The sequence below is a fragment of the Stenella coeruleoalba genome (assembly GCF_951394435.1).
Source record: "Stenella coeruleoalba genome assembly, chromosome: 10".
In the NCBI taxonomy this organism is placed as follows: domain Eukaryota; kingdom Metazoa; phylum Chordata; class Mammalia; order Artiodactyla; family Delphinidae; genus Stenella; species Stenella coeruleoalba.
In genome coordinates this window covers 69,528,638-69,548,905 of record NC_137156.1, presented here as the reverse complement: position 1 = coordinate 69,548,905, position 20,268 = coordinate 69,528,638, and the positions used below count along the sequence as shown (strand labels likewise).

The 20,268-nt window shown below is 57.3% G+C and overlaps 1 protein-coding gene across 6 annotated transcripts in view; it reads right to left on the bottom strand.

Moving 5' to 3' along the window:
- Positions 1-12,079, bottom strand: part of PRKCD (protein kinase C delta) — a 39,257-nt gene extending 27,178 nt beyond the window's left edge. For 4 of the 6 annotated variants that reach the window (XR_013830251.1, XM_079934846.1, XM_079934849.1 and 1 more), the window contains exons 1-2: positions 6,209-6,825; positions 2,842-2,955 (exon numbers count right to left, since the gene is read on the bottom strand). The gene's annotated coding sequence lies outside the window, so the exon portion shown is untranslated. Of the gene's footprint in view, positions 1-2,841; positions 2,956-5,326; positions 5,407-6,208; positions 6,826-12,064 lie in introns of those variants that run through there. The other 2 variants (XM_079934847.1, XM_079934848.1) reach the window with 2 other exon arrangements.
- Between the last annotated feature and the right edge of the window lie 8,189 nt (positions 12,080-20,268).

Genomic DNA, 20,268 nt, shown 5'->3' with positions numbered 1-20,268 from the left:
CCACACGTCCGCCCCCTTCCCCAGTCCAAAGGCCAACTCCAAGGGTCCGAAGGGCAGGCAGGCTGGCGGGAGGGCTCACCAGCTACGCCCTCACCGCCAGCCTCAGCTTTTCCAAGCCTCATGTCCCACAAGGGGCCAGGGCAGGGGAGAGGCTTTAGGGAGGCCAGAGGGGGCAGCAGGCAGCTGCGGCCTGCCTTTCCCTTCCCTGCATCTGTTTGTCAGGAGATCTATTTTTCTCCCTTTGAAAGGGAGTGAGGGGGAGAAGAGCTGAGTGGGCACAGCTGTTCCACCCTGGAGTTCTCCTCTGAGAACGCAGAACTTATTGAAAACAACAGAACTGTCCCCACCCTGCAGCATTGCTGCTGGAGGCAGAGTCAAGACCCGGCTTCTCAGCCGCAGCCACTTGGCCCCGTGACACTGGGCCCATGCCCAGGCCATCAGATGATAATAATCCCATCATCAGTACCACCTGCTGTTCTTCGAACAGTTACCATGAACCGGGTGCTGAGTGCTTTATACAGCTAGTTTCTACTTCTTACACACGAACAGCATGCCAGGCACGGTCCTGGCTACTTTGCATACATCATCTGTTGTTTCCAGCACAACCTGGTAAAGGTGGATACTGTCATGGTCTCAGGTGTCAGAGGGGGACACTGAGGCACATGGTGTCAAAGCCACTTGCCCAGGTCCGTTCATACAGCTGCTTAGAGCTGCCTAATCCCAAAGATGCAGCCCAGCTGATGTCACTCACACACAAGGGGCCATCCCTGCCGGAGCTAATGCTCTGAGCCTCAGCTTACAGCTTGGAGGAAAAGAGGAGCTGGGGTCATGGAGGCTGCAGGGGACTCCGTGGCCTCTGCACCCCCAGCCCACTCCTTGAGTTTCTGTCCAGGCCTGGAAAGCCTGGCCGGTTGACCTATTCCACTGGCCAGACACTGCTCCTCTCGGAGGCAAGACTGGGGTGGAGCAAGCCACAGATGGAGAGCTGGTCAGTCCCACTCTAAAACCACTTCCTGGGCAGCCCAGAGGAAGTGAGCCTCCGGAAACACCTCGGACGGTCTCTCCTTGGGCCCAGGCCTTGGAAAGTGCACAGACTGCCCCAGGAGAAGTCCCCTGCCTGCCTCCCAGTCCCCAGGGCCCAGCAACTCCACGTGTACCAGACATGGACACTGCAGGGAACAGAGGAGCTGACAGGATCCCCCATCCGCCTGTGAGCACCTTGGCCCCGTGACCACAGGCAGCCCACTTCCTCCTCTGTGGCAGCAGCCACAAATGGTGCCAGCACAGCTGACATGGCCCCTCCCCTACATTTATCCCCCCTCCCCCCAGTGCCAAGCCCTGGTCAGCCTGGGGGCCTAGCCCAGGCAGGCAGGATAGCTGGTGAATGCCTGGGAAGAGCTCACCTCCCACTGTGGCCCTGTCCCCTGGAGTGCCTGTGGTCACACAGCCACACCTCAAACCTCACCCTCAGTGCCAGATGCAAGCTGAGCTGTGACCCTGACCAAGGACCGCCCCCCCTTCCTGACCCAGAATGGGCACAGTGTGGTATGTGTGGGCAGGCGTCTGAGTGCACGGATGACTGGGTGAGCCTCTGTGTGCGTGTTTGAGCATGCCTGCGGGTGAGTCCATGTGAACACGTGTGTACGTGTGTGCGCATGTGTGCTACGTGTGCAGGCACTCATGCGTCTGCGGGTATGGGTGCCGAATGCGGCTCAGCTTGTCTCCCTGTGTGTGTTTGTATGTCTATGCCAGCGAGGTAGGTGAAGTTTGAGAGTAGAAAGTGGGCTGGCTTTAAGGCTAATTAATTGAACTTAGGGAATGAGGCTCAGTGGTGGGCGGGAATGGCCCCCTGATCTCACACAGCAGAGTCCCCCAGCCAGCCAAGGACACATCACCTCCTCCTCACCAGGTTTGCAGGGAGGCTGAATAAACAGAAGACCCAGCGTAGACCCTGCCCTTGTTCAGCCCCTCCAGGAAGTGAGGGCCCTGACCTCTTGCCCTCCCCTCAAGGGGGAGCCCGGCCCCCACCATCTATTCACCCCTGAGACCTGTAGGTGCCTGGCAGCCAGTAGGGGTGGGAGTGAGGGGTTCATCTGGGAGGACTCCTGGGGGAAGAACACCTTGGCCACCCTGAGCACCCTCCAGTGCCCCCCAGAATCCTGTTCACTGGACTTCAGACACTCAGTGGGTAACTCACACTTGCCCCTGTAATGCGGGCTGAAGGAGGCAAGTCTGGCGCCAAAGGAGGGAAGTTTTAGCTTTATAAGGGGCCTGAGAGAGAGCAGCCTTTCCCAGTATTCCTTAGAGACTCCCAGCTCACCCTGAATCTGGGGGCTGGCGATGGGGATTTAGAGCCTCTCCTCTGGCCCCAGAGAGGCTGTGGAAATGGGGGAACTGGGGTGTGGAAGAGAGCTGTGCCAGGAGCTGGGAGACCTCGTTCCATTCCAGCTCAGTGTCCAACCCCTACAGGGCCCAGGGCAAACCTCAGTTTCCCTTCGTGATGACAAGGACAGCCTGAGGCAGAGAAAGGGGCCAAGGAAAAGCTGATACATCTACTCTCACCCTGGCTCAGACACCACCTCCTCTCGGCACCAAACCACTGGTGGGCCCCAGGCCTCTGAGCTCCAAGGCCAAAGCCTTCCCTGGGCCCGAAGCCAGTTCTAGGCAGGGAGCTCTCAGGGGCAGGGCCAATTGCTACCTGCTCTGGATGCCCAGCCCCATACCCAGACCATGGGCATGTTGTATGTTCCCCCACTCCAGTCCCAGCGCAGAAGGGGAGGAGCCGAAAGAGGGTGGTCATCCCTGTACACTGTGCATCTGCCTAAGAGGACCCCATCTTACCTGGGGCTCCCGGCTCCCCTTTGTCCGTAGTCCTGGCTCCCGCTGCCACCACTGCCACACAACCACCACCAGAAGTAGGCCCACCGCCCTCACCTGGGCCAGTTCCTGGCAGACCTGCAGGAACAAGAGAAAACAGATGAGCTGGGAGGCGCCACCAAACAGGCTCTTCCCATCGGTCAGCCCCAGCGTGGCTGACAGAGGCCCAGCTCAGCCTCGTCTGGTTCTGAGACCTTGGTCTCTGTGGACGTGGCTTTCTCTTCTATGAAATGAGGTATTGGGCTTGACTTTTCCAGGGCACTGGCTATGTGTCCACTCCATGCTTGGAGTCAGAACACTATGTCTCAGCCCTTGGAGCATTCCCAGACTACAGATACAACAAGAAAGCTGTTACTAATCCTCCTGTCTTCAAGAGTCTGCCCTGTGGGCTTGGAGACCTAAGGTGCAATCAGGTACCACCGCTTTGTGGCCTGGGGCAATTCCTCTGAGCCTCAGTTTGTCTCATCTTTAAAGTGGGGAGACTACATCTCCCCAGATGGTACTGAGGCTCCAATGATGTGGTGTGCCAGCTGCTGTGCTGAACTCACACTGGGAGTGCCAAATGAATAGTGACACTTTTTTATTCTTTGTTTTGCACCTTCTAGTTCAGGTGATTCTCACATTACTGTTGTGCCCATTATACAGCTGAAAAAATGGAAGCCCAGAGAGATCCTAGAAGGAAGGAACAACAAAGGCAACAAGGTGCCCTGGGTCTCCTGGCTGAAAGGCCTGAGCACTTTCTCTGCAGGCCAGGCCTCCACAAAAGTTTCTCCTCCCCAGATGTGAGCCGCTCCTCCAGCTGAAGACCCCCATCATCACTCCCTCGGGGTTGAGGCATCCTCGAGCTTTATCTTTTTGTCTGTGCTTTAAGTTATTTCTAATTTTAAACTCCAATTAGCTGTGCTAGCTAAACGGTGTCAGTGGCCTGCGGTCACAGCTTCGAATCACCCCCACCACTCTCTCCCCATCACTGCTGCTGAGACTGGTAGGGGGTATCATGTGGGCCCAACAGGGCTGGATGCAGGTGGGGTCTCTGTCAGCCATCTTCCCTCCACAAGCAGTCTGGTCAAGTGGATGGGAGGGGGCAAAAGATACATCACGGGCAGGAAATTGGGTTGGGACTATCTGGGCTTTTATTAGCTCCAGCTCCCAGGAGAACGGGGACCATACAGTTTGCGGGGAGGTGAGTGGTCACCAAACAAGACTTAGCATGTGCTGAGCTTTCACTATGGACCAAGGCTGTGCTAAAGGACCTCTGACACAGGACTTCTGGTCCTCACAACTTTCTCCACCCTGCAAATAAGGAAACTGCCTCAGAGAGGCCTAGTTCCCAGCTCTTGCTCTTAAAAGGCACAGTGTGTATTTGAGCCCAAATCTTTCCTGGGTCCAGAGCTCTCGGTCTCAGTCACAACACTGTGACCTCAGGTGTCTGTGAACTTGGGAGAGTGGAGGAAGGTGAGAGATGGAGGCTTTCCCCGTCTCCCCAGGAGCCAGGGCTGGGCCTGCGTGTATCATGTGCACATCCACACTCTCACAGCCTGCCACATGCATACACATATACACACACACACCAGGGCTCTCACCTTCCCTCCCAGCACTGCCACCCCAGGGCACAGGCAACACACACCTCGTGGCATCCCCTCCTGCTACTGACACCCACGCCCAAGCACTCTCGGTTCCCCACAATCACAATGACTCCCCAAGCACACATCCTCACAGTTTCATACAGTCAGACTGTGAGTCTCCCACCAGTCATACGCTCAGCCTCAGCCCCAGCCAAACTCCTGTCACACGCCAGAGCCCTCATACCACCCTATAGCCAGGTACAGCTGTCCAAACACCTCCACATCACACACACCCGCACAACTGCCTTCTACCGGCCTGCCCACCACGTCCCAGCTCAGTCCACGGCAGGAACGAGGAAACCCAAGGGACCAGTCCCCTCCCTCAGCGACTAGGTCAGTCTGGTCACAGCCTGGTCACAGCGGCTCAGTGGCAGAGAATAAGAACATGTAAGTGCACACACATACACACACTTATACAGACACACTCACACATGAGCCTGGTGGACTGACACTAACACTGCAGGCTGTATGTACTCATGACCACCAAAACCTACCCAGTGTACAAACAAGACCCTCCAGGCACATGGGGACACACATCCCAACACACAGAGGGGAGTCTGGTGACAAAGAACATAGTACACACATAGCTGCGGAGGGCACACAGAGCCTCAGGGCACTCAAAGAGGTAATACACATACACACAGGCAAGTCACACATGTTTAAAAGGACACAGAGGGTCAAGTCCCAGACCCGGTGACAAAGAACACACAAGGAGACACAGATACACAACATACCTACATGACAGATACGGACAACTCAGCAGAAGACAGGGTCCACGCACATAGGGTACGGGCCAGAGGAGAAAGGAACGTCGCTTCACTCACACCAAATCCTTCTGACCCGGTTCTGGTGGGGTTCTCAGTGGGGCTCTCCCCTCCCCGACAAGGACGAATGGAGGAGTTGGGGAAGTGCGGCAGTTCTGACGGTGCCCACCTCCTGCCTCTTCACCCTTTCCCTCCTCCGCCTCCTCCCCTCTCCCGGCTGGGCCCCCAAAGGGGTGGCATCTGGACTGGGAAGGGGCCACTGGAAAAGGGGGCTGGGGGGCGTAGGGGTGGGAGGGGAAGGGCAGGGGATAGTGTAGCATGGAGCCACGCCCAGCCCGGAGACAGACGGGGAGAAACACACAGAGACTGAAAGAAGAGAACGAGAGAGGAGGAGGCGCCGCGCCGGCTGGGCCGGGCAGGGTCCCAGCGGCGGGAGGCGAGGCCCAGCGGGCGGCCTGGCCTCAGCCCCGCGGTAGAAAAGATGAGGCGGCGGACAGGCAGGGGGCGGCGAGCGTGGCCGGGGGCGCCCCTCGCGGAGGACAGGATCTAGGGGGTGGCGGGAGGTGGACTGAGGGTGGGGTGATGGGGCGCAAGGGCAGCCGGATGGGTACTAGGAAGAGGCGGACGGGGGAACGCTGAGGGGGTGGGGACGGATGGACGGACAGAGGGCCCCAGTAATTCGGAAGGGACGGTGGACCCTCGGAGGCGCGGGTAGAGAGGGCCCGGGAGCAGACGGACAAGAGCCCCTCAGCCCTTACCGCTGGAGAGAGGGCCAGACAGACGGACGGGGGCACGGAGACACCGGCGGGTCTCGGAGCGCGGCGGGACTTTCGCCGGCCGCGGCTCAGTTTCGGAAACGGGAACCGGAGCGGGGAGGGAAAGGGAGGGACAGTTCGCCCTCGGGGCAGCCCGATCCCACGTCCGGGCCCGGCCCTCACTCACCTCCGGGCTCGGGCCAGGCGCCAGGGGTCGCGGTGGCTAGAGTCTGGCTCTCGGCGCGGCTCCCGGGCGCGCGCGCGGATGGGGGTTCGGTGCGCACCCGACCCGGACGGGCCTGGTGGCCGGTGAGGTACCACCCGGGCCTCGGCGCGGCGGGCGAACGCCGGGGGTCGCTCAAGTGATCCCGGGTCCGCAGCCTCTAGCTCCCGCGCAGCGGCACACGGAAGTGCGAGGGGGCGAGGCGGCGCGGAGCGACCTCACCCAGGTGCCGGCCCCGGCCGCGGCCCCGCCCTGGGCCCGCCCCCACGAGGGCCCGCCTCCACCCGCGGCCCCCGGGGGTCTAGCGGCTAGGCTTTCCCTGGCCCGCCACTCAGTGTCTGGGCCTCTCCGCCCGCCCCGGCACCCCTCGCCCCCGCCCGCCATTAGGGCACTACCAGCCCTCAGAAGGGGCCTCATTTTACGGAGGACGCTGAGGCCGGGGGGTTGGGGTGGGGGGGCGATCTCCCCGCCCCACACCCCGCACAGCGAGCCGGAGAGGCGCCGGAGGGGGTTCCCCAGCTCCCAGCGCCCGCGCCCGGGACTCCCGCCCCGCCAGCTGGCCCGCCTCGCCGGGCCCTCGCTCTTTCTCTTCCTGTTGGCTGGAGTGCGGACGCGGCCGGGCTCCGTGCCCGCCGCCAGGCCGGCTGGTCCCGGCCCTGCCCCCGGAGACGAGTGGGAAGACTCCAGGGCGGGAGGCTCTAGATGGTCCACCACTGCTGGTCAAGTGATTCTGGGAGCAGTCCCTACCCCGATCCACCAGTATTCCTCCCTCCTGCCCCTGCTTTTCAGAGTTCCCCATCGCCTCTGGGAGGCTCCTGATCTTCCTTTCCAGACTTAGAACTTGGTTGTCTGACATAACTCATTCATTCATTTCATTCACTGGGTATCCTCTGGGCCTCAAGTCTGGGGAAAGAGTAAGGCGCAGGGAATCCATTCCCTTGCCCCCAAAGATGAGAAAACCAAACCAATGACTCCATACTCCAAAGAAACGTCACTTTTCAGAGGAAAAGAAGAGGGTTCCAGTTCCAGGCCTACCTCCTGGGGGACCACCTAGAGGACAGTCTGCACAGCTCTTCCCAGCTGAGACCTAAGGGATGAAAATGGGAGGCAATCCCTGAGGAAGCCTGACCTGATCAAGGGGCCCACAGCTAACACAGGCCATGGCCAGGACATTAGTCTTCTCAAAGAGCAGGTGGCTGCAGCTGTTAGAGTGGAGTGGGCTTGTGGGGGAAATGCATGGACAGAGTGGCTGCAGGCAAAGAGACGGGCTGGACAGGGGCAGAGGTGCTGCCATGTTGTTCAGGTGGGAGGACCCTAGGTTGGGGAAGATGGGTGGGAAGAAGGGGCCACACCAAGCGGGTTACAGGGCTGTGGGGGTGGGAGGAAGGGGTGTCCAATGAGACCTCCAGGGATGGAGAGCCTGGCAGAGATGTGAATCCTGAAACTGTTTTAAGTGTGTGTCGGTGGGGGTGGCGGGGGTGGTCTGGACTGGAAAGAGAAAAACTACAATGATTCTTCCCACAAATGGGAGGCTGGGGTGGGGGGCGGGCGGCTGCTACTCTACATTCCAGAAGGAGGACCTAGTTTGAAAACTGGTTATTGTCTAGGTTCCCAGCACTGGTGCCTGTCCCCTACCCCACTGGGGGAGGCTCTATCCACCAAACTGAACCTTCAGGTCACACTGGACTATCATTTGGGAAATAGGGCTTATGCCCTACTCCTCACAACTAGTCTTTTGTACACACTGTTCCCTGGGACTGAATGCCATTTCCCACCCATCCCCAAATCTCTACCTCTCTTTGTTGTGTCCATTCAAATGCCACTCCTCTGTGATGCCCAGCTGTGAATCCATGGCACTTCCCTGAGCTAAGGGACTCCATTCATTAGTGTGATTTGTGTCCTCACAAATCACACTACCCCCACCCCATGGCTTCCGTGGGGTTGGGCTGGAGGAAAGGGGAGCAAGGTGAGCTTTAGGTGACTTTTGCTCACCTGGGATCAAGTTTCCCTCCTGGCTCCTCCCTCCAGGTCCACAGAGGCCAACCTAGCCTCTCCCTCAACATCAACAATAGGCCCAGCCTGTGCCAGGGATCACTGGAGGGAGGGCAATGGAGGGCTGCCTCTTGGGGAGCTCCAGGGCCAGCCACCAGACCTTTGCTCCCACACCCCGAGGTTCTCCTTGGAAAATGGAAAAGAAGAATAATCTCTATCACTGATGGAGCTTCCCCGGTGCCAGGTTCTGTGCTGGGTACTGGATGTGTGCAATCTGATCAGTCCTCAAGGCACTTTAAGGTGAAGGCCACTATTAGGGCCACTTTTGGTGATGAGCAAACTGAGTCTCAAGGAGAGATGAAGCCACTTGCCCAAGGATTCACAGCTAGTAAATGGCAGAGGTGGGATTCAAACCAAGGTCCACCTGGCTCCAAAGTCCAGGGGTTCTCAGTCTCAGCACTACTGACCCTTGGGTCAGATGATCCTTTGTTGTGGGGGCTGTTCTGTGCATTGGAGGATGTTTAGCAGCATCCCTCGCCTCCACCCACTGAATGCCAGTAGCTCCCCTCCCTTAAGTCGTGACAGATAAAAATGTCTCCAAAAAGGGAACCCTCCTACACGGTTGGTGGAAATGTAAATTGGTGCAGCCACTATGGAAAACAGTATGGAGGTTCCTCAAAAAAACTAAAAATAGAGTTGCTATATGAGGCAGCAATCCCATTCCTGGGCATATACCCAGACAAAACTATAAATCGAAAAGATACAAGCACCCCTATGTTCATAGCAGCACTATCCACAATAGCCAAGACATGGAAACAACCTAAATGTCCATCGACAGATGAATGCATAAAGAAGATGTGGTACATATATACAATGGAATATTACTCAGCCATAAAAAAGAATGAAATAATGCCATTTGCAGCAACATGGATGGACGTAGAGATGATCATATTAAGTCAGAAAGAGAAAGACAAGTACCATATCACTTATATGTGGAATCTAAAATATGGCACAAATGAACCTATCTATAAAAGAGAAACACAGACATAGAGAACAGATTTGTGGTTGCCGAGGGGGAGGGAGGTGGGGGAGGAATGGATTGGGAGTTTGGGATTAGCAGGTACAAACTATTATATATAGGATGGATAAACAACAAGGTCCTACTGTATAGCACAGGAAACCATATTCAATACCCTGTGAAAAACCATAATGGAAAAGAATATGATAAAGAATGTATAGGGCTTCCCTGGTGGTGCAGTGGTTGAGAGTCCGCCTGCCAATGCGGGTGACGCGGGTTCATGCCCCGGTCTGGGAGGATCCCACATGCCGCAGAGCGGCTGGGCCCATGAGCCATGGCCACTGAGCCTGTGCGTCCGGAGCCTGTGCTCTGCAACGGGAGAGGCCACAACAGTGAGAGGCCCACGTACCTCAAAAAAAAAAAAAAAAGAATGTATATATATAAATATAAAAATATATGTATAACTGAATCACTTTGCTGTACAGTCAAAATTAACACAACATTGTAAATCAACTATCCTTCAGTAAAATAAATTTTTAAAAAAATGTCTCCAGACACAGTCAAATGCCCCCTAGGGGGCAAAACCACCCCTTGTGAGAGTGAGAACCACTACTTTAGAGCAGGACTGGTGTTTCAGGAACAAGAAGGATTTAAATTAGACACCAGGAAGCACTTTCCTGGCCCTCAGGATTATGCAGACTCATGAACTCAGGGGCTGTGGGCACACACTAGCTTCAGCCAATCTTTCTCCTATGGAGATTCCAAGGGGAGGCGAGATGTCCCCAGAGAAGGGCAAGGGGCTGAGGCTGTGCAGGCCACACTGTGGCCAATGCAGAGAAAGGATGCAGGTGGGCTTCCCTCTAGAGACAGGTCCTGGGACCAGGGGACCCAGGGAGAACAGGCTTGTGTGGGGTCCAGGGAATCCAGGCCAAGCTCGGATGGAGCCACTCTGCATGTCGGAGTTGCCCTTTGGTGCCACACTGGGTGGGCCAGGGCACAGTCCAGGTGAGCTTGCTTCTGTGCCTCCACAACCCGACTGGTACTGACCTTAGAAGGACCTGCTGAGGCTTGGGAGCAAGTCTTGGCTGTGTCACATGCTAACTGTATGACCCTGGGCGGGTGACCACACCTCTCTGATCCTGAATTCTCACCTGTGAAATGGGCTGATGACAAACCATGTTGGTGGTTACGTGTTGGGTGAGATGATGTGTGTGCAGTTTCAGCCAGGGTGGGCACCTGGTGAGGCTAAGCTCACACTGGCCAGGGGCACAGGTAAGGTCACTTTGCCAAGTCACAGGCTGTCGGCCTCGGAAGAGCCCTTGTTAGCCTCTCACGATATGGGGCATAAATCCCCATGCAGGGCTGGGTCCACAGCAGCCACCCGGAAGTGGTGCTTTCCCTTTTCCCCTATCCAGGTTTGCAGCCAAGGAAACAGGCCCAGCAGAGTTAGCACTGAGCAGTCTCCAGACTCCTACCCCGGGCATCCACCCAGGGCTGTCCCCCTGCAGGCTCCCTGGAGGGTTAGTCCAGAGGATCGCCAGCCTGACCCCTGCAGCTTCCACCCCACCCAGAGGCCATTAACCCTGGGGACCCTCACACCCCTCCACAGGAAGGCCAGGACTCAGCCAAGCAACCTGGAAAAGGCCTGGACCTCCCTCCATCTCTGGGGCCCACCCACCTGAGGGGGCAGGATGGGGTCCCCCACTTGATCCCTGCCAAGAGTTGGTCCTTGTTCCGGCCTCTCTTCCTATGCTGCCTCTCTGTTTCTGCTTCTCTGTATCACCATCCCTGTCCCTGAAGCTTTGGCTGCCATCACCATCCCCATCACATCCAGAGCACTGGCCTGACCAAGGGAGAGTGGGCTCATGTTTCTGGAGCAGAAGGCCTAGGCCAGCAGGGATGGTGCTCCTGGGCAACTGCTGGGGATGGCAGAGCCTGGATGGGTCCTGTTGGGGGTAGCGCATGCAGGTGAGAAGGGCACTTGGAACATGGTCCAACCTGCGGCCATGCCTCAGGTCACCAAGATGACCATGGGCAGGGATTTCCGCCTCAGGCACTGGGTAAGCAACAAGTAAGGGAAGTGGCCTTGGGGGTAGTACCAAATGGTAGGGAAGTGCCAGGTCAGGGGCCTGAACAGGCCAAGTTTACATCCTGGCTCCACCCTGGACCTGTGTCGTAACTGTGCCTCACCTTCCTCATCTGTGGAATGGAGAAGAGAACAGTAATATTGGCCTGGTGGGTGGTTGAGAGGATGGAAGAGATCAAGATTGTGGGGCACTAGGGGCAGAGCTCAATCCATGCTGGTGTTAACTACCAAAGAGTTGGTGAGGCCGGCTAATGGTCCACAAGTTCTGTCCTCAAAACATCTTTGGGTGAAACTTGAGAAATACTTGCGGTAGACAAGGGGAAGGTGCTTTCTGGGAGTTCAGGGCACAGGGCTTTCCCCGGGCTCTCACAGAGCAGGCAGCCCCTGGACTACCCCAGTCCTGCACTGACCACCGCACAGCCCCTGCTCTTGAGTCCCCTCTTCGGGCTCCTCTACTCCTCTGCCCACCAAAGGGGTGTGGATGGGCATTGGTGTTGTCAGGGGCAGTCACGGACTAGCAGCTATCCCCTGGCACAAAGACCCAGGTGACCCCCCAGCTCTCCAGCATCACCCCTACTCCCCCATCACCCGCACATAGCAGCACGCCCTCTGCTAAGATCTGCCAGGTTTTACACTAGGCTCTGACACCTGCGGAGTCGAAGGGGCTCTGTCACCCACAGGGCGGGGAGGGCCGCCGGCCTCAGCAGCTCCCTCGCTCGCTCACCTGCCTCAGTCTCCCTCCGCAGCGGGCAGCTCACCGTGCCCAGCTTGGCCGGTGGGAAACGGGGGACGGCGGGTAGGGGCGGCCTCGCCCCCCAGCAGCGGCTGCGGCGCATACGCCCCCGCAGGCACGTCTCCCGCGTTCCGGGTCCAGCCTAGCCTACCTAGCCCCGGGGAGACCTTTCCGAACGGCGGGCGGAGGCGTCCGCCTCTCCTCGTGACTCAGGCCCGGCTATAAATGACCCGGCTGTATTCCCGGGTCGCGCCGTCACCTGGAGGCTGGAGTGGCGCCGCCTCCTGGACCCGGGCGCTGGGCGGTGTCTTCTCCTTGCCCTTCGCTGCTGGCTCCGTCCAGGAGAGTCAGGGAGACTTGAGCACGCCCGTTTCAAGGATGGCGCAACCTAGAGCCTGGGCGAGAGTGTCGTCCAAGGCACCAAAGCCTGACCTCTGGGTGGGAGGACTGGGGCTGGGGGGTGGCGGGTGGTGAGAGATGGGGAGGGAGACTCACAGAAACCTAGAAAAGTAATGAAGTAATGACACACATTGGCTGTTCTGATGAAAACCAGAGCAAATAAGGAAAATAATGACAAGTTTACAGAGAAAAGTAGAGATTTCTCATAATTGCACGGGTAATTTCATCTCCTCAGACACTGTTGTTGTATCTTAGAAATTGTCCTACTGGAAGGCACAATCCGGGCAGGCTTTCTGGAGGAGGTGACTGTGAGGAGGTGACAGAGCAGTCTGGGGCTCAGGACCCCTTAATCATTTTACCCTAGGGCCAGGATGAGGGATCCTAGGTTCCTGACCCAGCCTTCACCCAGGGTTTGCCAACGACTCTTGGCCGGGCTGTGAGCAGGGGCAGTGAGCAGTGCCTGGCGAGAGAAGTGGTTGGGCCAGTTGGACCAGCAAAGCCTGAGCAAGGTACTTGCGCAGCCAGCACCCTCCATCCTGGGTGTGCTCATGCTGTGCTTTGCTCTTGAAGATGCCATTCGATCAAGCTCTTAGCCGTCTAACAAGGCCCCATGCAAAAGGTCCTCCTCTAGGGAGACTTCCAGATTCCTGTCTCTAACTAAAGAGGTCCTCTGCTTCCTATGAGCCCTCCCCTCAGTTCTAACCCACTCCCATCCCCTCTGTCCAGGGCCTCTCCTGAGGCACCAACCACATGGTGCAGACGCTCCAGAGTAGGAAGAACTAGCATGCAGCTTCCACACTAACTCACTGTGTGACCTTGAGCAAATGCCAGCCATCTCTGAGCCTCAGTTTCCTCATCTGTAAAATCCCCAGCCCTTGAGGCTGCTCTGAGGATGGATTGAAATGCTGGCTGCAGAGGGCCCAGCCCTAGGCCCAGCACTAGAAACAGTCAGCTGGGCTGTTCATGTCCATCTCCCCGAGGCTGCGAGCTCCCTTGGCAGACATACACCTCCTCCTCAGTGCCCAGCAGCCTGTGGTGGGCAGAGACAGAGGTTGCCAGGTGAGGAGCCTCCCCAGGGAGCTGAGTCTCACCCTTAGGCTACTTGCCCACCCCACCACCTTCATATGCCTGGGCCTTGCCTCTGCCCACAGGATTCTGCAGGAACGGACTGTGGCCATCTTGGCCACAGCAGCTAGGCCTGTGGCCAGGCTGCTGGGCAGGCCTGGGCAGCAGGAATGGTGAGCCCTGGGAGCCAGAAACACAGCCAGTTCGCAGGCCAGCCCCTCAGGGCCTGTGCGCACCAGGCAGTCGTCCCAGGGCAATAGAGGGAAGAGTGGCAAGGCTGGAATTTCTGGATGGGGGTGGCATTTGGGTCAAAGGCTGGGATATATAATCTAAGTCCTCAGGTGGGGCCCATGTGGGAACCTTTACACCCTCACTCTAGGCCAGTGGGGTGAGAGCTCCAGCTAGTTGCATCCAGCTGTACCAGGTTTCCCCAGGTGGGCACTGGAACTGGGGCCTCAGCTTCAGGCCGCAGACCTAGGATCACAGGGAGATTTGGGAGCCTTGCAAAGAAGATGAACTAGACTTTCAACTTGGCCTCAGGTTTCACAACCTGGAAGCCTGGGAAGTTCATGCTGATGTGTGCTGTAGCTCTACTGTGTTGCAGAGCAACCATGCTGGTCTGTCCTTTGGGGTGGGAAGGTAGCTTTCTTGTGTGGGGGGCCACTCTTTGCCTCGGCAGCAGCTCTCTGGAGGGAAAGCAGAAAGGATGAGGAGGGAACTTGGGGAAGTGTGAGTGGGTTTTAGTGCTGGGCAATAGGGGTTGTGGTGGGAGTGTTCTGTGAAATCTGGCTTTGGGTTCTTGTGTGTGCACCTAGGTGCCGGCTGGTGTGCACGTGTGGGGGGCTGGGAGGTGGGGATTGAGGGAAGCTGGTGGCAGTGATGCCCAGTCTTCCCTCCTGTTCCTCAAGCCCCCTCCTTCCACACCACCCACATGAAGCCGCCGGAATCTAGAGGAGAAGACTCCAAGGAAGCCTCTGCTGCCCACCAGGCTCTTGAGAAGCCAGGCTGTGGCCAAACCTCTGGGCTGGGGTGGGCCTGAGCACACACAAGTAAGCGAGTTTGTGTCAGGGGTGGGGATTGTAGCAGAATGCAGCTAGAAACAGGCCCCCGATGGGCATGCCTGAAGAGGTGCCTGGCAAGCACTGTGAAGCTGGAGCCTCACCCTGCGGTGCCTCTGACTTGCTTCAGAATCCCAGGAGTCCCCTCTGCCCCTCCAGGCCTTGATAGCTCCAGCTATACAAGAGAGGCGACAGGATGGGACGTATTAAGTTATCACTAGGGTGATACTGGCCCCTGCCAAGGACAGGCTGAGCAGTTCAAAACAGCCTCTCGTTTAGTGCTTGGGGCAGCTCCAGTTTACAGGTGAGGAAACTGAGGCTCAGAAGGGTGAGGTCACCACCCAAGGCCACACGGCAGGTCAGGAAGAGGCGGGCCCCCAGGTCTGTGTGAGGTCGCAGCCTCCAGCCTTTTCGCAGGAGGACCTGGTGGCTTCAGAGGCAGAGGCTCCTAGTAGTTAAACTTGGTCTCTGGGTTCCCCTCCCAGCTCAGCCCTCACTGGCTGTGTGACCTTGGGCAGGTAGCTCAGCTTCTCTGAAACACAACGAAGGATGATAAGAGCCCTAGCTCTCCGTGGCCACGAGGATTAATTGACCCAGTGAGGGTAAGGAGGAGGCCACTGCCTTCCCTATCCCATCTCTCCCTCCTCCCCAAGTCCGCATGAGGACATGCTGGGAGCACGGACAGGAGTGGGCCACTCTGAGGGTTGCAGGCATCAGGTTCAGCAGTTCCACCCAGATATATTCTTCTCTTTACCCCTTGGCTAGGAACCTCCCCCAGGCACCATGGCGAGCCTCCCAATTGCCATCTAATTGCCTCCACCTGGGTAGAGCAGGCATTCTGATCCCATCCCACAGAGGAGGAAACTGAGGCTCTGGTAAACCCCCGCCCAAGGCCACACAGGTTGTTAGAGGAGAATGAGGCAGGAGCCCAAGGCCTGGCTTGTCCATGTGTCCTGCAGAGAGTCCCTGCCCCTTCCTTAGACAAAGGCAGGATGCTGTGGTGGGGACCGGCTCTGCTGCCCTCCAGTTGGTTCTGACAGGGGCATTGTCAGGACAATTCCTCAGGAAACTGGAACGGAGCAGATGTTCTGCCTGGCTTAGGCCAGGCCCAGATGGCAGTGTGGACTTTGGCCAGTGTCCCCACCAGAGGAGGGGATGGAGTCCAGCATGATTTGGGAGGCTGGGCATCTGTTTTCCTCTGCCTGGCAGGGATGCTGGGCTGGAGCAGCCGCATGCCTGGGTGACTGCCCTCCAGTGTCCCCTCTTCCCTTCCACGTGCCTGCGGGGTTCCCAGCCCACAGTGCAGCCCAAGCCCCTGAGCCTGAGCCTCCTGAAAAGGGCCTGTCCTTATAGGTTGTGTTGAAGGGCAGTGGCCGAGCTCAGGAGGTCCAAGCCTGAGACCAGGAGTCCCCTGGCCATTGGGGGTGGGCTTCTTGCTGCGAGTTCAGCCACTCAGTTGTGTGACCTTGGGCAAGTCACCTCCCCTCTCTGGCTTCAACTCCCTTATCTCTGAATGGGGTTGTTTATAGCCCCTCAGAGGCTCAGGGAATGTAGACAGAAGAGGGTCTAGCACTGTGTCTAGATCAGAGTGAGCTCCCAATAGATTACTGCTATTTTTGTTATATGATTTAATTTTGATATTATCAGGGTGCATTTAAGGATGGGATGGGAAGCTTACATGGCCAGAATCCCTCTGCATAAAACCTAAGGCTCTTAGAAGCTTAATGCAAAACATCTCATCTAACTCCCCATCAAATGGATGGGAGACTAAGGTCCCAAGAGGCAAAGTGACTTGCCCAGGTAACCAGCACAGACTCCAACAGAGCCAAGAATAGAACATAATTCATTGTTCTTTCCCTCCTGCGATCATTTAGCAAACACCAACTGTGTGCCAGACCCTGTACTAGAGCTGAGGAAGCAAGGACAGCTCCACCACAGGGTGCCCCTGGCCTGGGCCAGAAAGACAAGGAGGAATTCCTTCTCGGGCAGTGGTGAGGGGGCAGAGAAATCACTCACAGTCGGAGCAAAGACTACATCCAAGGCCAATCCTAGGAAGAGCGAGGTGAGCCTGTGGGGCTGGAGCATGAGGTGCACAGGGTACCTCAGGGATCAGTGCGGGATTCACATTCTCAGGGGCCTTGGATTCCATGCAAAGGCCTGGGTCTGCGTTTGGGCCTGTGCTGAAGATAATGGGAAATGAAGCCTTGGGAAAGGGGTTTTCCTGGCAGAAACTGGAAGCGATAAGGCTGGGAAGACAGGCATTCTAGGCAGAGGAAAGGGCAAGGGCCTGGAGGCAGGTTCGGCTGCAACAAGCCTCTTTAAATGAGTGGGTAAGTGCGGCATGGCCTTTATCATTCATGCTGCCCGGGTCTGTGCGTCCAATAGGGCAGGGATCAGAGTGCCCTGCCACATGCTACTGATGGCACCTGCAGTGCAGGGGTGGAGACACAGCTGATGCAAAGACCTCCACCCACCCACCCCCATGCCCAGCTCCCCCCACCCCCCCACCCCCCCACCCCACCCCCCAAGGCCAGCAGCGCTTGAAGCTGATTACAGCCTGCTCCCTGAGCACAAGGTTTGCCGACATGAAAGGGCACATATGGGTGTAGGTCCAGGGAGATTTCTCTAATCTTTGCCCTTCTGACCTTTGCTCTGTGAGCTCACAGTGCGCAGCCCTGAAGGATGGGCTGCTGGGTCTCCGACCAACAGACTCATGGGTGAGGGTGTGACTGTGTGTAGGGGGTTCCTGAGTCACCTCCAACCCTCTTCCTTTCGTTTACTGTTGGTTCTGGAACCTTTACCTATGGGTCTCTGGGCTCCCTGGTGTCATCATTCTACCACGTGACCTTCCTGGTGCCTGTAGGATTGAGCTTTAAACTGTGCATGTCTTTGTTCCTTTGCTAGCTGCAGGGTCACACCCCTTGAGGGCCATGTCCTCTCGTCCAGATCACTCCCCATGCCACCACACACATGGCCGCCACCCTGTGAGGGTCAGGCATACTGTAGGCTGTTAGCAAAGACTGGCTTTCCCGGGGCGGCACCCCATGCCCAAGCAGTGCTCAGCAGCATCTGTTCACTTCACGTTTGTTGGCCCCCTCTAGGCCCTGGGCCTCCACGGGCAAAGGGCCACGGGCAAAGGGCCAAGCTGCTTCCCCATGGAAGTCAGGCTGTCTGGGATTGGCCTGAGCCTCTGGGGCTCCCTGTCCTTTACCCTCCTGCAGCTCTGGCAGGCCCTGCCCTGGAAGCTCCTCTTTGGATCCAGAGACATTCCAGCCCTTCCCTGGGGAGAAAGATGCAGTAGGCGGGGATGTGCCCAGAAGAATTAGGAGCAGCAATGCATGATGAAACAGCTCGGGGCAGACCTGCCTGTGCTGCTGCCCATAGCACTCAGACACAAGATCCTCTCCCTGACCTGGAGGCTGACCCCTTGAGTCCCCACCTCTTGCTGCTTTAAGATGGGGAAGTTTGGGGTGGGAAGTCACCATTACTTCCTCCATCATCACCCTGCAATTGTTGACATGGTTGAGTGTACAAGGACGCGTCTGTGCATAAATTCTTGTGTGTGAGAGGCCTGGAGTGGGGGCAGCAGTGTGGGAGAGCAGGAAGGTGCAAGTGCACACGGTGGTGAGAGGAAGGCCAGGCTCCAGCCAGCAAGGGTGCATGACCTCCAGAGACGGCTCAGGCTCAGGGTTTGCCCTTGAGGCACCCTCATTCCCAGCCACCTCAATGCCAGCATCTGCCCTCCTAAGACCAAGGCCTGGGCACTTGAGGGGAGGAGGGGAAGGGGACAGTGGGGAGGAGGACGAGGATGGAACGTCCACTGTGGGTCCTCTGGAGCCTCCTCATTCTGGCCTCACACTGTGTCCAAGAGGCCCTGGAGTACTCTCCAATCAGCTCTCCTGGCTGCCAAGGGTCCCCAGAGCAGCCTTGGCCCCCAGGGCCTGGGCAGAGGTGGGTCCGTGGAGACTGTGGGGTCCTGAACTCTTGGATCCTGCACTCAGAGGTCAGCTTCCTTGGAAGGGCCTCCTCCCCAAAGAGCTCAATCTTTATCTGTGTCTGGCAGTGGTCAGCCGGTGTGGGGAAGCCCAAAGGCACTGACTGGGCATCAGAATAAAACTTCACAATTGCTGCCCCCGCCCAGTGCCACAGAGCTCTGCCAGAAGGTAATTATAGGTGGCCTGGGATGGCTGGCTCTGCTCATAGCCCAGAGCGCAGCAGGCCCAGGGGCCTCAGGGCTGCAGGGAACCCCTGCCCACCCCATTTTGCTCTGCCCCAGGCCTTCAGGTTCAAAACATTCCAAGTCCCCAGCTCCAGGGCCCTCCACCAACCTTGATGCCTACCAATCTTGGAAGAGGTCCCCTGGGGGTCCAGGTGGAATCAGGACTCTACAGAGGATGTGGTGAACATGAACTTGGTCTCAGAATCTTAGAATCATAATAAGAACAATAATTCCAGCCCCTGCATATCAAGTACTCACTACCTACCAGGGCCTGAACTAATAACAATGTTTATTAACTCACAATCTTTCCACAAAGCCCTTACGACGTGGGGACCATCATTAGCCTCATTTTACAGGAGAGGAAACTGAGACCCAGGGATGCTAAATGACACGCCGATTCTCACACAGCCAGGACGTGGCCAAACTGAGCCTTACATCCCAGACTGCTCTGAATTCCAGGCCAGAGTTCATAGCCACTAGGCCAGTCTACCCCTAAAGCCACAGAAACAGGGATGGGGGTAGGGGGCACAGTTGGAAACTGGCCTGGGTGGAGTCAGAAGAGCGATGGGTGTGGAGGTATTGGCAGCTAGCAGGGGAGGGACAGAGCTCCCCTTTCAGAGGCTTGTTCCCCAGCTGTGAAGGCTTGTGCAGACCTTTCTGTGTGGCCTCACGGGGTGGGTATCCAAGGGGCAGTGAGAGGCTGGGGGAACAAGGGTAGGTGCACACAGTCTGACTGCCCCACTGTCAGCCTTCTCGGTCCTGCCCAGGTTCTCCCAGACCAGAGGGAGCATCCTGCCCGGCCCCACCTGCTCCGGCCCCCACAGTATTCTTCCCTCACGACCTGGGAAGCTATGTGAGGACAGGGGCTCACACAGGAGCTGCACCTGGGACCCCTATGTGCCCCTTGCACTGCCCTGGGCCCAGTGGGGATGCCTGAGTCTGCCGGGCATAGAAGGCTTGGGTCCAGCCTCCTGCAGCACAAGCCTCCACCTCCTGGGTCCTTGGCAAGATTTATCTCTGGAATTTGCCTTGGAAAACTCCTGGTTCCTGCTGACTAGTGAGGGCAGAGCTGTGCCTGGGTTCAGGATCTCAGTCCACACTGTCCAGAAGTTCTCATGGGCATCTAACTTCTCATTTGCTGTCTGTCATTCTTTCCCATTCTCTTCTCCCTTTTTCCTTTCTGGTTCTTGCAGATACAATAGTAAAGAGGCCCTGGGTTCATAGCTCCATCTCCATGAATGACTAACTCCAAATGACTTCTGCGCTGACCTTGTTAGTAATCAACAATGAACCCACAGACTTTTATTGGGTCCCTACTCTGTGCTGAGAGTTGAGGAAAGGTGAAAGGAGGGGCTGACAAATTCTGAAGTAGGCTACTGTGCCCCCCTCTGTGCTGGTGGCCAATATTGCTAATCGATCACAGCACTTCTAACTGAGCCCGGAGGGGTACAACT